Source organism: Eubalaena glacialis, chromosome 3 (assembly GCF_028564815.1).
Source record: "Eubalaena glacialis isolate mEubGla1 chromosome 3, mEubGla1.1.hap2.+ XY, whole genome shotgun sequence".
Lineage (NCBI taxonomy): Eukaryota > Metazoa > Chordata > Mammalia > Artiodactyla > Balaenidae > Eubalaena > Eubalaena glacialis.
In genome coordinates, this window is record NC_083718.1 from 56,828,635 (window position 1) to 56,840,841 (window position 12,207).

General features: G+C 42.0%; 1 protein-coding gene across 1 annotated transcript in view; it reads left to right on the top strand.

Annotated features, from left to right (window-relative positions):
- ASTN1 (astrotactin 1) overlaps nt 1–12,207 on the top strand; it is a 318,570-nt gene that overhangs the window by 169,367 nt on the left and 136,996 nt on the right. The gene's annotated exons all lie outside the window — the stretch shown is intronic.

A 12,207-nucleotide genomic window follows, 5' to 3' on the forward strand; every position in this document is an offset into this window, starting at 1 on the left:
ACGACTCAGGGAGTGCTTGGCATTGAGTCAAAGGATTTTCGCCTGATCTCCAATTACCATTTCCTTGTAAGACCTTTGCTTTTCCCCAAGCACAGACGACTGGGATAAAATAGTTACCTTGTCTATTGCTTTATATTTTATTCATTTTACTTTTTTTGAATTTTTTCATGGAGAAAAAATATACATAAGATAAAAATGATCATTTTCACCATTTTTAGGTGTACAGTTCAGTGGCATTAAACACATTCACGTTGTTGTGCCACCATCACCACTATCCATCTTCTATTGCCTTTTGAAAGCAACTTCCTACTTCGTTTTGGGTGCTGAGAGATTACTTTCTGCCTTGGCTGGGTTGTGGAGGAGGGTGTGGGAAGACAGGGATCAATAAACGCTAACTAATAATAGCAATCAATGGGACAGGGGAAACTAGAAAGAAATCAAGGCAAAAGCCATCTCGGAGTGATTGCTTGGACTGCAGAGTGGAAATGTGTTTGTAGCCTGGCAAGGTGGAGAAAAGAAATCACCGTCCCTTCCCACGGCGCCAAGGAGGACTCCTAGCCCTGAGTTCGATGCTCAGTCTCCTCTCTATGATTCGGAGGAGCCCAAGCCTAGAATATTGAATGTGGTTCTGGACTCTCAAAGCAATAAATATGGAGAAAAATGGGTGAGAGTTTGGAGAAGAGCAATAAAAATGATTGAAGAGCCCAAAGGAGTGATTTATGATGAAGGGGAAGAAGAACTCCACTCAGAGAACTTGACCAGCTGATGACTAAGTCAAGGAGTGATAGATGCCTGTAGATGTTCGAAGAGAGCAAATGTGCTGGAACAGGTTGAAGTTGAGGGATAAGGACAAGAGAGAATGAAGTTAAGGAAAGGATATCTGAGTCACAGGTCAGAAAACTTGGGGGAAGTCAAAATGCCATGAAATTTTTCTGTTAGTGAAAATGAAGGATGGCTCCATTTTTCCACTGAATTTGTAGTCTTATCAGGGAGGAAGTCCACAAAGTGTAGAGGAAGATGTTTGGAGAAGGGTAAATGCATATGAGGTGGCCGGTTGTTGAAAGATTGGTGGGAAGGGCAGAGAACTTGGCTCATAGATGCCAAGTGGAGTTTGAATAAAGAGTGCCATTCGCTATGGCTATGTAAAGTCAGTTCAGTCCTGTTACTCTCTGCCCTCTGACATGTTTGCATAGTTGCCAAGGAGCCAAGATTTTAGCTTATGTGATGGCTGAAAATCTCAGTTGACTGTGATTCATATTGAGTAAAATATTGGAAAAGGTAATGGATAACAAGCTCTCTATCTCTTAGCCTGCATACCTGCTGCTGAAGTAAACAGTGACAAAAAATCATTTCACTTTTGTGCCCTGAATGATCCAGGCTGGCTCTCTGCAGTGATTGGATTTGGTGGCTAATCGCTCAAGCCTCCACATCCCTTGCCTTGTAGACAGATCATGTGAGGATGGGCCTGACTTCACTGGGTAATTGCACAAGGCTTCATCATTCCCTCTGGCTGTGTGTAGAGACAGTCTTGGACGTAGACAAGAGCCTCCAGGGAAATGGTGGAGGCCCCACGTTGGTGTCATTTAAAATAAGACAGGCTAGAGCCCTGAGTTAGAGACTGACAGGAACATTAGCCCCAGGAAACAGACAAGGAGACCTAATCTATCATTTCCATCTCTAATTTCCATTATTCTCTGATCATCACTGTCTATAAGGTCTCATTTTGGACACTAATAAAATAATGGAGCAACTGTTAGGAGGGGAAAAAAAGTGACTATCATGAGAATAATGGAACCAGGAGTGATAAGCAGCATGTTTACATGTATATAAAAAAGTGCCAGACAAAGGACTGCATTTTCCTCATAAAATGACAAGATAAATGAAAAGTAGAAGATTCATACATCTTGATTTAAATCAGGGATCTGATGCCACGTTTCTTTAAATGATTCTTACAAAATTAATGAAAATTGATTTGAACGTGAAGACTGTCACTTGAAAAGTACCTGACAGATTGCTAACTAATGACACGTACTGGGGTATTATGGAAAAATCAGTGGTAAGCCTGATTTTCCTGAATATTTTATTTAATGGTGCAGGAGGTAGAGGTGAACAGCTTGTATGGGTATTTATGTTTTTCACTTAGTATTCTATATTGCATACATTAAAATAGCTGAACATTCTTTTGAAGTCAAACAACCAAATCCTAGGCCAGTGAAAGTTAAAATGAATTCCCTTGTGAAAATCTAGGTTAATGTACCAGGACAAAAGTATCAACAAGCAGTCATGACTTTCAGACAAGGAAGAAAATTGGTCAAGGACATTAATACAAAAAATTACAAATGGATGATTCTGTGAGACAGAGGAGTTATACCTGCAACTTTATCCAGACTCTGCTTTGTGCTTCAGTTTACCTGGACCTGTATGTGTGCGTGTGTGTGTGATGTGTGTGTGTATGTGTACGTGAGTGAGCTGGTTTATTTATAGAAATCCTCTCCCCACCCTACTCCTTCATCTACTCTCTCACTCATTCATGTTTTCAGCAGATATTCACTGTATTACCCATCGTGGCCCAGGATAAGGTAGGTTGCTAATTATAAGAAGATGTTGTCTCTACTCTGGAAGAACTAATAGTCTAGAATAGATAGATGGGCACATAACAAGAAAATTACAATGAATTCTAAAACCTATCAAAATAAAGGTTTGAGCAAAGTTCAATGGGATTACAGTTTAAGACTCATGTGACATCTAAGAATCTGGAATAGGATTTCATGAGGAAGTTAGATCTTGAACTGTTCTATTTAACAGGTAACGAAGGTAATTCTAAGCAGAAAGAACAGCATATGCCAAGGCATGGAGACTTAAGAAGCATGGTTTTTCCAGGAATGGCAAACAAATAACTCAGTGTAGCTCACGGGTGCAGTTTATAGAGACAGGAGAAGAGGCTGATAAGGTGGGTAAAGACTAGATCTTGAAGAGCTCTTGCTTACTAAGGCTTTGAACCTTAAAGCTCCATGTGTACACCCCTAGAATTGTCAGCAGGAGTTGTCTGTATATGTGGAGGGCTATTCCCTCACTACACATTATTTTTCTGGACCCTTCAAAAGAAATTAATCCTAAAAAGAAAACAAAAACCAAAACAAACACAAAAAAAACCTCTCAAGACTATCTAAGGTTTTATTTATCTGGATCCTGCAAATAAAGCAGTCTTAAAATTATCCTGTAGATAAAAGTTTTGAAGACCAAACAGCAAAGAGTGACGGAAAATTGGGGACCATAGGTACAAGACATGTGAATCGAGGGGGTTGCAGCCATTTTTGGTGACTCTGGTTTTGCCAGAAATGCCCAAGGAGAAGTGAGGCTAGTTGAGACATTCATGTGTGAATCTTGGTGATGAAGCCAGCCACTGTAGTTCACCCAGGTGACAGGATTCAGGGTGGCAGGTCGTAAAATCACTGAACTCATTACACAAGAGGCTCTGATTCACTAAAAGTAAAAGTAGCTTCAAAAAGATTTAAACAAAGTCATGGATGACAGACTTCTAATGAGTTATTAAAAGAACATGGGATGTTTGAGGTTACATCCTTGGTCTTTGAGGTTGGCAACAAAATCAATCATTGCCTGCCCCAGCACCCCTGGTGACCCAGGTGCCCAGCAGAGGACCCAGGATGGAAGGATCCTGCCCTAGTGCAGGGCTTCACCACATCTCTGTCTAACCTGTGTGAATTCACAGCTGCTCAGCCTCCCAACCCTGTGGCTTCATAGACACAGCCAGGGACTGTTAGTGTCTCTATGTGATATTTGTCTGCTAGGACAACAAGGACAAATTAAAAAATTTCACAGACAAGAAATGAAACCAATAAATGAGGGTGGAGGAGGCAAGAGAGATGATTTACATGAAAATATTAGAAGAGAAAAAACAAATTTATTTAGCTACTTTGGAGATTATTAAGAAAGGCTCTAATAATGTTTTTTGTTAAATTAAGAGTATACCCAGTGGCCTCTAGATACATTTTTCAGAACACCACAGTCAGATTAAATTCATTCATTTGAAGATTCCCAGTAAATAATAGCCTGATTTCTTATTCTGGCATCTCAGATACAGAGGGCAATACCAGGGAGATTCCCCACTAGAGAACATATTACTGGATTTCAGTGTTGAAGAATGGTGATAGAGTGATAATTTATGAGATGGGAAAAGACCAGCTGTGGAAAATGAACAGGTGTTTCTCCAAGGTTTTAGAAGCTGTTGTCAGGAATAGTCCTGCTCATCAGAGCACTTGTTTCACTGCCTGCTCAGGAGGCAACATACTTACCTACTTACCATGACATCCCCCCAGACTAGTACACGTGTGTGCTTGTGCCTGCGCACGCATGCACACACACACTCACACACTCGTACGTAGCCCGTGCCACCTTAATATGGCCTTTCCATTGTCCCAGGTTTGTACTGTTCTTTCTCTTTCTACAACTCATCCCTGCTACTCACCCTCCCAGGGATCCCTGCTTAGGGATTCTAAATCTGTATAAGGAACAAATGCCCCACACCATAGAATCCAGTTTCCTTTTCAAGCCAAGAATGGGGACTGTGTTTGTCATGGTTGGCCTCAGCCCCTCGGTCTTGCTCCAAAACGTCCTTGACAGAAGGTAATTTTATTTGGGTCTGTCTGAATGATGCCATCCTAAACATTTCCCTAGAGACCACTCACAGAAAAATGACCACAGCCCGCTAGAGAGGATGCCTTTGCCTCTGAGTTCTAGGTGTTAGCAGAGACCAACCTGCACTGATTATTCAAAATGATCTAAAACCTATTCGCACCTTCTGGCCACCTAAAGCTGAGCAAGAACATTCTCTCAGCTGTCAGACCATCAAAGTGCAAATGCTGAACCATTGTATGGCAGTGACTAGAATGCTAGGGGGTAGCTCTGATTCCCAGCCCAGGTCTTGGGCAGTGTTTGGCCTTCTTTGACCTTCCCAAAGTCTCGTCAGAAGTGACTCAGATGGAGTCAGACAGTCCTGCATGACATTTGACATTTCCTGACTTTCATTTGTCCATTTCTAGCTCATCATCTGGCTTTTATTTCCCCACCCCCATGCCTGTCTCTGTATCAGTGACGCCCTATTCACCTTCCTCCAACCCCTCAGACAAGATTTGCAGGCCAGCCTGCTGCTGCTTTTATCTCTGGGTGCCCTCCTCCCCTTCCCTCCAGCCCCAACTTCATTGTCTGTGCCCAGCTCCTGTCATTGCCATGCCAGGCACAAATGGGATTATCCTCCCATTAGCTCTCTTTTTATTGTCCTTTTTTCTCTGTGTGTGCGTGCGTGTGTGTGCGTGCGTGTGTGACTCTTTCTAATTACCCCTCACTTATTCACTTATTCCTAGCAAGGGTTTCCAGTGTTTTTATTTGGCCCTTTATTTCTCATTCTTCTTCCCTCCCTTTTCCTTTACTTGCATCTCCTCCTCTTCCCCCAGGAGTCAGTGGAAATGTGGCTGTCCTTTCTCCCACCCATTTCAGTGTCAAACAGGTCATCTTAGCTCTTAGTATTAAACCTCAAGTTCCTAGTTCCTTCTCTCGCTAGAAACTCTGCTGTAACCTGGTTCTAGCTGAAATATTGCCCTGTAGAAAGAAGGAGAACTGACCCCCTCTGGGTGAGCAGGCAGGAACTGAGTGGTTGAAAGTGGATCTCCACCTACCAGGACCTCCTCAGACGGGCTTAACGGGACCAAGTCCCCCCAGTTGTCTTGGGGGACCATGCACCTCATTCTTAGGGATTTTTCTCAAGTGGAAACATGTTTTTTTGTTTTTTTTTTTTAATTATTTATTTATTTATTTTTATATTTATGGCTGTGTTGGGTCTTCGTTTCTTTGCGAGGGCTTTCTCCAGTTGCGGCAAGTGGGGGCCACTCTTCATCGCGGTGCGCGGGCCTCTCACCATCGCGGCCTCTCTTGTTGCGGAGCACAGGCTCCAGACGCGCAGGCTCAGTAGTTGTGGCTCACGGGCCCAGCTGCTCCGCGGCATGTGGGATCCTCCCAGACCAGGGCTCAAACCTGTGTCCCCTGCATTGGCAGGCAGACTCTCAACCACTGCGCCACCAGGGAAGCCCTGGAAACATGTTTAATTTGACCCATTTTCACAAAAGGTGTGTGGTCAGTGAGCTGAGTACAGCTATATGCTTTGTACGTTGCAGAAAGAGCAGCTGAGGGGTGAAACCTCGCCCCTGCAGGCCCAGGAAAGCAAACTCTGAGACGCAGGGGACATTTGTCCTGATGCGTGCCTTTTTCTCATTTGCACAAATGCACTTGAGGAGCTAGAGCTGCCCCTGGTCGGGGTTGTTTTAGGTGATGCCCTTTGCTCCCCTCTTAGAGGCAACTGTAACCTTCTTGGTTACTCAAGATGATAAGAGAGCAAAATATGCCTAATAACTGACTCCCTGTTGCCAGTTCATGGAGCAAATACTTAAGAATCATCTGGGGAGCTTACTTAAAATACTGATTTCCGATTGCTACCCCAAGAGATATGTTAATCTCATGGGTCTGGGAGAGGGCCCAGTCTCTGTACAGATGAAAAGCTCCCCCAAATGCTTCTGCAGCCCAACCAGACTGAAGAGGCCCTTCCTAAGCAAGGTGTGGAGTCTCCACATCCCCACCAGGAAGGCGTCCTCTTACCAGTGCACCATCCCCTCTGATGAAAATAATGGGTTTGTAGACTAGTGGCTGAGTGCATCCTAAAAGGATTCTTGCGTTTTACTGATGGGGAAATAGAGGGCCAGAGAGGTGAAGAAACTTGCTCAAGGTCACATAGCTGGTGGCCAAGCTTTATAGTGACAGGGGGGTATTGGAGATAAATCAGTTGGGTAAATACTGATTGCAAAGAGAGCCCAGTGTGATAAGCCTGTGACATTCTGGAAGTCAGTCATCAGCTGTGGATGAGAGGTGGGCATTCCCCACCTGCTTCTCTGCATCCTCCTCCCCAGGGCACCGAGGGGACTCAGCTTCATCCCACCGTTCCCCACACGACAAGTGTCTGCAGTCCCCCTACAGTACTCCTCCTCCCCTGGAGGAGAGTGAAATGTCCACAGTGTTCTCTCTGACTAGTCCAGTCACGGCACCAAGAGACTTATTTTAAACAGTGCCGGAGGCGGGAACACTCATATTTCCTCCAATATGACCACCAGGGTGAAAAAATCAACCTCGATTTACCCTCCCATCTGCTCGAGAATGGAAGATAAATTGTTTCAATTTTATAGAAATTAATGTTTTATGTTTGGCCCAGGCTTTCCAGAGAGTGTCCTGAATTTATATATTCTACTGAATGCATTGATGTTTTCTACTAGGAATTCTCCCTGGACCTGCAGCTTCTTTGGGTTTCGGTCTAAGAATACTAGGTTTGAGAGTGCTGTCATCTTCCCTGGCTTTGGACATCTTGGCTATTTATCTTTTTTTTTCTTTAAAATAAATAGAAAAAAATCCACTCATTATCCCAGGCTCAGAGAAAACTACCATTACCATTTTGTCATATTTCTTCCCGATTTCTTTTTCTATGCATCAAAAGTTTTGCTTTCCACTGCCCCCCTTAAATTTGAATGCATTTTTGTTCTCTTTCGTAATTTAACAATGAGCATTTATTACTTTTGTAACCACAAAATTTGGGGGAAATTTAAGAAGGAAGCTTTAAAAGTGTCTTTGTTGTATATTATTTTTCTCAAAACGTTTTCTCTGGGGAAGTTATTCTTAATGTCTAACTGAAAACCCTCAGCTGAAAACCTGGTTTTGGAGGAAAGAAGAAAGTGCCTCAGGGTCTAATGTTCAGGTCAAATTCCTCTAATGTAAACATCTCTGTAAGTTTGTGTCTAACAAAGGGCTGGATGAACACCAAGAAGTGACCCTTGAATTCAGCACAATATTTAATGCAGTACAACTTGAGTGTCACTGAAGATTTTGAGCAGTCCCTCAGATAATGCTGATTAATTGCTGCCATTTATTAAGCGTGTAATGCTGGGCTCAGTGTTTTTGTTTTCGTTTTTAATATCATCACTAATCTTGATAAAAAGCCTCCAAACTGGTTAAGAGGTGAGCAGTTAGTAGTGTTTATTCCACCTGCAATTTCTGTGAAAACAATTTCAGTAAAAGTCATCTTAAGGTTTATTCTTCCTAGATAAGTACTTTGAATTCTGCTTCGAACGTTCACACTACAATTATTTTTTCCTAAGTTTTAACTTTATATAATCTCAGGAATTGGAGAGCAAACATTTTGTCACTGCATGTCTTGGTTTTTATTTTATCTTTTTTTGTTGTTTTTATAAAAGGAATGCATATAATTAGTAGAAAATCTAAAAAAAAAAAAAATCACCCACAGAGCAGTAAAAAGAAGACAATCCAAGCCACCTGAAGTGGCATCCCCTGGAGGGAACTCATTCTGAACTCTTTTGTTTGTTTAGGGATAATATGTTTTTTTAACAAAAATCACACTATATTGTTATATCTCTTGCTTTTTAAAATATATATATTCATATATACACATACATATATATGTATGTATGTGTAATGAGAAAGGTGCCTATTATTATGTGAGACTCAGCAGTATGGTGACCAGGGTCACAGTGGTGAACAGAATTGCCTGATGCCAACATCTAGGCTCTTTTCATTAGACCATGATGCCGCTCAGCAATTGGAATAATCTTTTCCTTCCCTGGTACTCTTCTTCCCATCAAGTTTATTAACCTTTCCACACGGTTTTCCACACTGAGAGTAGCATGGTTGGCTTATGGAGAGATAGCCTGGAAACCAGGCTTTCCAGTTGAGGCTGGCTTTTGGATCTAAGATCTTTGGATGGAGGAGAGTCCCCAGATTTCTGTTGTGCAGGACTGTGAAAGGAGGCCGTGGACAGCTGTTCAATGCCCCAGTGCTGCACTAGCCCAATTAGCCGTGGAGGTGGAGGATTTCCGTGTGGCTGCCCAGACCACAGTGCCCGGCATGGGCTTCCTCCAATCCTGACGTACAGCAGAGATTCCATTGCTTATAACCAAATGAGAAAGATGACTTTATTTATGTCTGTATTTATTTTTTTATTGAAGTATAGTTGAGTCACAATATCATATTAGTTTCAGGTGTGCAACATAGTGGTTCAATATTTTTATAGATTACACTCCATTCAGAGTTATTATAAAACATTGCCATACATCCCTGTTTGTATAGTAGTTTGTACCTCTTAATCCCCTACCCCTGTCTTGCTCCTACCCACTTCCCTCTCCCAGCTGGTAACCACTAGTTTGTTCTGTATATCCATGAGTCTGTTTAGGCCTTGTTATATTCCTTCCACATGAGAAGGATGACTTTAAATGGAGTGAGTACTCACCGTGGTGGGATGGTCACAAATGGGAACATATTCCACACTGAGAGAAGCCTACCTGGAGTTAAATTAACATCAAAGCCAGTGAGCCGTAGTACTTTGCATGCCTGGTATTATAGCACTCCCCACACTCTACCCTTCAGGGGCAGTAGTAATAGTCGTGATACTAATATAGTAATAATAATAGCTGACACATATAGTTCTTGGGATGCATCAACCAGCCCTCTAAGTTCTTTTCATGTACCAACAAATTTATTTCTCATTTCAACACTATGAGTAGAAACTATTGTTTTCCCCATTTTACTGGTGATCTATTGAATATTGCAGCAATATTGAAAGTCTCATTGGCAAGAAAAGAGAATCTCGGTCCCTAAGGAGAACTTTCTGTTGCCAAACCCCTCCAGGGCTACTGTTCTGAGAGTCTCAAAATGAAAGCAGGAGAGAGGCTACAATTCGGCCTTGAGGCTCTGGGGACAGGGGATCCTTGAGTCGATGCCTTGATTAAAACAATGGCAAGTATGTAGTCTGCAGTTAAGTATCTCTTCCAGAATGATATAGAGTCCTAGGGAAAGTGACACGTCACTAGAGGGACCTAGCTGGAGGCCTAAACACAGTAAATGCTCTAGGCTGGTAACTGTCGGGACCAGGCACCTGTTACTGAGTAGCTCTGTGCTCTGGCCAGTGTAAAACCACAACTGTGGATTCAAATCAAGATGGCCCATTGTAGCAGAGGCCATGGCACACTCTTCACCATGGACCCTATGCAGGCATTGCATTTGCCCATTTACTGGCACAAATGTGGGAGACTAAAACACCTAGGCAAGTCCTTACTATTGGCAAAGATTCCAGAGCCTTTGCCCGGTGGGTCAGGAGTGAGATCTTCACGTTTGAAGGATGGGGCCATCCATTTTCTTCAGACTACTTGGCCTGGAAAGAAGGTAGTCTGGGATATGTTCAGAGGTTCTTCTTTGCAGGTATAGTCTTAAATATTGTTAACCAGACTTCACTTAATAGCCTTGGTCAAATGATCTCATCTTAACCAGGAGGCTGGGGATACCTCACTTCGTAGAGAGTTTATGTTCACCTGCTCATATTTTTATCTGTATGGGAGGCAGCATAGCACAATGGGAAGAGCACAGAGTTGCAGTCAGACAGGCTTGAGCTCAAATCTCATTTCTTCTACTAAAAGCGCTCTGTTTTTGGCTAGCTTCATAACTCTTTTGAGCCTTAATTTCCTTTTCAGTAAAAATAAGAATGTTGCACTCAGTAATGTTACATAAAATATGTAAGCACTTAAATAAGTGATGGCATCAAGTATCCTATTGATGATGTTTTGCATTGGTCATAGCCTCATTTATGTTCTTTGAACTGCCTCCAAATGATGAGATCTTAACATCAATTTGGCAAGTTGGGTTTAGAGTAATCCACCTCTAGAATGTAAATTCCATGAAGGCATAAACAATGTCTCTTATCTATCATTGCATTGTCAGACCCTAACACACTGCTTGGCACATAGTAGGTACTCAGTAAATATTTATAAAATAAATAAAGGCATGTGGTCATCTTTGGGCAAGACATACACAGACTTCTGCTTTCTGAACCTAATTGGATCTTTAGACTTATGAGAGTGGTGACTCACCTCCGTAATTTCAGGAAGTAGGAGTAAGAATATCAGCTGAATCACTCACAATTCTATACACTCAGAGCTGGGAGCCCACCTCAAGGTCATATCATCTCACCTGCCACCTGGTATAGGAATCCCTCCTCCAGCCTTTCTAGCAGATGGCCACCTGAATACTATCAGTGACGAAGGCTATGTTCTTGGAAAAGGCAGCTCATATCGTTGATGTAATGCAGATTCTTAGACAGTTATCCTTCAGGCTGAGCCAAAATATGTTTTCCTGTAACTTCGATCCATTTGGTCAGCTCTGTCCTTTGGAACAATAAAGAATATATTGATTTCCTTCTTCTATGCTCAGGACTGCTAGCTTATACGGTGCCTTTATGTGGATTAGAAAAATGTGCTTATCTGTTGCAGAGTGTGGGGTGGATGCCTGTGAACAAATGGGACCACCATATATGGTCTGGCTACACGTTAATGTTTCAGATAGTTAACGATGATCTCTCCTCCCCAAGCCTTCTCTGCTGAATATACCTAATTCCTTCAGGTATTCTTTAGATTGCAATTTTCCTGAATCCCTTAAAGACCCTACCGACTGCTTTCTGCATCTCCCTAGTTTGTCATTATACCTTTCAGATGATGTTGCCCAGGGCTAATGAAATCACCCTATAGAATATATCATGCCTGTTTCTTCCCCTGCATTTTCTATTAATGAATTCCAAGCTAAGTTTGTGTTAGGTCCTTTAAGAGAAGAGCCATAATGTTAGCTTATATTTAGTTTATGGTCAACTAAAGGTCTTTTTCACAGGGACTGCTGTCAAAAAAAGAAAGTATATTTAAGACTGAAGTCAACTTTCTTAACCTAAATTCAGGTCTTATATAAAACTCTATTAAATTTTAGCTTGTAGCCATTGAACTCCTTTGGATCTTGACTTTTGTTATCCCATGTATTAGCTATCCCTGCTATTTCATGTTATCTGTGAATTTAATTAACACAGCTTCAGTGACCTTCTTCAGATAACTGATGAAATTGTTAAAGAGAACACCACCAAGCCCTGCTCCCATCAGAGACTTTCCTGCAGGTTGACCTTGACCCCTTACTCGAAACTTGTTGGTTACATTTGTTCAATTACACAGAAATTCATCAGCTGTATAATCATTCAACCTTCATATTTCCATCTAATCCATATAAAAGATTTTGTCAAGTGTCTGGCCCAGAATGGGTGCTCAATACATT